General features: G+C 33.7%; 1 non-coding gene across 1 annotated transcript; it reads left to right on the forward strand.

The window, feature by feature from the left end:
* The first annotated feature begins 216 nt into the window (after nt 1–216).
* Nucleotides 217–431, forward strand: LOC124899154. Its single transcript, XR_007056290.1, has one exon. It is a non-coding gene; the product is annotated as a small nucleolar RNA U3 (small nucleolar RNA).
* Nucleotides 432–3,763: the final 3,332 nt, after the last annotated feature.

A 3,763-nucleotide genomic window follows, 5' to 3' on the forward strand; every position in this document is an offset into this window, starting at 1 on the left:
TTCGTCTCCTTCTTGTACTCCTCTCCATTATAGTGAATTTCCTCCTCCTCTGCCTGTGGTTTTTCCCGTCAGAGGTTGCCACATAAAATCCGTGTGTTCTTATTTTCTTTTATTTGTGGTATTGCTTATTCCTGTCCATTTCATCACACTTACATATTAGGGTATATTTATACCTCACATCCCTTTGGATGCGACTCATTAATATATTTCAAATCCACGACCTTACTTGAACAGGATCTGTTGTATTGACTCGTATGATTGTATCGTTGACCTCTAAGGAGACAGGAAACCGAGTCTAGTTGTTGAAGCATGGTCTTGTGACCCGAGTGATTAACAGCCGTCCATAGCTCCTCAGAGCTGTGTCGTGCAGTAGATGATTGTTCTTAGATCTGGTGTTCTGTAAGGCCTAAAGATGGTCTCATGACTAAAATGAAAAAAGACTATATTCCAAACCTTGCATGGACGAGATGCTTTATGCACTAGACTGTCTTTTTTTTTTTTTTTTCTGATAACGACTGAGTAGATATCGAATTTGATAAGAAAAATATAAAGATTTTTTTGACACTTCAAAGATACCCTTAACTTGTGATTTAAAGCATACATGTCATGTTTTAGTCACATAAGAAAAACAGGATGCTTATATTGCTTTTTTATCACCACACATTCCTTAAAAGAATCTCTATATTCCACTTGGAAAAAAGTGAACTTTTTTCATTTATTTATTGCTTATTTTAATTAAAAGGTTAAATCTTAATTTATTAGAAGAAAAAAAAAGACCTATATTTGGTATTCAACAGTTGACCAAAAGAAATTATTGAACCGTCTTCGATGCTAGATTAGAATTCGATTTTATACTAAGTAAATAATAATAACATATTCAATAAAATTTTATAAGTGAGATTTGAGAATTCAAAAAGTGTAAAATGTATACAAATATACCTCCGACATTGTGGAGTAGAGAGGTTATTTTCATAAACCTCTAAGCTCAAAAAAGTGAAACCAGAACATCAAAATAAATAAATAGCAACTATAAAATAGTAAGATAATCAGAACAAATGAAGCAAGTAATATTACATATAGAAAAACAATATATTATGTGAATATAATAATCGCGGAATACATCGTCAGGGGCTTCAACTTGGCACCATCTTTCACTTTGACACCTTAAGTGGACGTTGTTCATTTTAAGCCCCTAAACTAACTATAAATTGTGTCATCTTGGCACCTTTCGCTGACATGGCAAAGCGATTGTTCTACACTCGTGTTCCAGCGCATGATAGACTTATTTTAACCTTTTTTCATTTAATTTTATCTTCTTCCTCATTTTTTCATTTCATTTTCTTCCACCATTTTTTTAATATCAAACTCTAGAAAACACTAATAAAATTGAGTTTCTAATTCAAAAATAAAGAGTAAAATATTGTATCAATGTGATAACTAACTCTTCAAGAATATTATTAAATATAATTTTGTCTGCAAAGATTCACTTCAAAGCATCCATCCTGTAAAGTATCTATTTTTTTTTCAAGCAACTCCCAATAGTACTTATGTTTTCTTCTGTTAAATAATTTTCTAATTGAACACTGCCCTCCTCCTCCATGTCTGAAATTTGTGAAGTCTCCTTATCCATGTCTGAACTTCATGAAGATTTTAATGCGGATGTATCATCCTCAGAGAATGAGGAGGTATGTTTATCTTTTTGGAAAATTCTACCTCCATTAATGGAGGTTGGTTCAACCTCAAAGAATGTTAGGTGGGGAAGATGTTGTGGGGTCTTTTTTGTAATTATATGGTTAAAAAACCACATGTCATTAATTCATTGGATACTTTGTCATGTATTTTGGTCCTTTTTTGTTTAAAAAAAAGTGGGTGTATATAATGATGTGGCGATTTAAAATTAGTTGGCATAAATTAATTGACCGTTTAATCCACGTTGAAAGCGTGTGCAATTCACACACCAGAGTTGGTGTCGAAAGGTGCCAAAATGACACAATTTATAGCTAGTTTAGGTGCTTAAAATGAACAACGTCCACTTGAGGTGTCAAAATGAAAGATGGTGTCAGGTTGAGAGATCTGACAATGTATTCCTCCTATAATAATACTACTAGATTAGGATAAGATGAGAAGAGGAGCCCATCCCTTGTCTCTCCCACATAAAAGTAAGGAAACATAGCCACCTAGTTAAGAATCCCACATAAAAAAAACGAATGAAAAATTGATATTCTTATATGGATTTGGACAGTTCTTCTTATGAGCTAACCTCTAGGGCTGAGAAATTCCTTACATGGTCGTAAATCTAGGTCCATCCCAAATATTTGTTCACCAAATGTTGGGCTACCATATTATATAATTCATGCTTTAGTTTATGAGGTCTCGGTGTGTAAGGGTGGGCTAAAAGTCCAACATCAAAAAAGGAATAGAAAATTGATCTCCTTATATGAACTTGGTTAATCCTAGTTAGCCTTTGGAATTGAGTTATGTCCTAGATCTGTTCTTTATAATCGGTCTCCATCTTCGGCCCACCCCTACTTCTCATATAAAGAAAGAAAGCTCTCGCTGGACCAGCGTCGGGGCCATCTTATCAAGTAACATCCCTTCACTGAAAATTACATTATGCATGTAACTAGGTCCATATATATATATAGTCCATATATATATATATATATATATATATATATATATATATATTACATTATGATATTCTTTAATAAAAATTTTGGTTCTGTCACTGCATCGTACCAGCTATTTCCACCCTATTTTTATGTCAAACAACTACAACTAATATAGATATAAAAGATAACTCGGTGAATTAAGCTTTCGCTAGCACAGAATTCGAGGTAGAATCCGGTCACAAGTAATATAATATTATATTCCTAATGGTAAAATGTGCATGTGACTTTTTTTGTTGAGTGCATGGAACAATCAGTCCCTGAGATGTACAGATGAGGAAAGAAAGAATATTAACTTTTTGGTTCTATCTCACAGTTCACAAGGTTCTTGTGTTCAAATTCTGTCGAGAAAGAATCAATAATATCACAAACAGCCTCTCCACATAAAATCGCACAAAAAGAATAGCACATACACACTGTGGTTTGCAGACTATTACATGGTGGGGTTTACTCAGTGCGCACAAAGTGCTTATGAAAGAGGTTGTAGCGGCTGCGGGTTATCTTGGGGTTCCAAAAAAAGAAAAAAGAATAGCACATACAGTGTATATAACTTAAACTTCAATCGAAAATATAAGTAATAGGTTTTCAATTCAAGGAAGAAATGTTGACATTTTTTGTTTGATTGTCTATCGGTTGAAGGAATGAGATAATGTCTCCTCGTATATGTCTTGGACAATCGGCCCTATTTTAATTCAAAGAAGAAATGTTGAAATTTTTTGTTTGATTGTCTATTGGTTGAAGGATGAGATAATATCTCCTCTTATATGTCTTGGACAATTGTCCCTATTTTAATTCAAGGAGAAATGTCTACATCTTTTGTTCGATTGTCTAACGGTTGAAGGAATAAGATAATGTCTCCTCTTATATGTCTTGGACAATCGGCCGTGTTTTAATTCAAGGAGAAATTTCCGACCTCTTTTGTTCGATTGTCTATCTGTTGAAGGAATATAATCAGATAATGTCTCCTCTTATATGTCTTGGACAATCGTCCCTATTTTAATTCAAGAAGAAATGTCGACATCTTTTGTTCAATTGTCCATCGGTTGTAGGAATGAGATAATGTCTCCTCTTATATGTCTTGGACAATCGGCCCT

The sequence above is a fragment of the Capsicum annuum genome, chromosome 5 (assembly GCF_002878395.1).
Source record: "Capsicum annuum cultivar UCD-10X-F1 chromosome 5, UCD10Xv1.1, whole genome shotgun sequence".
NCBI lineage: Eukaryota > Viridiplantae > Streptophyta > Magnoliopsida > Solanales > Solanaceae > Capsicum > Capsicum annuum.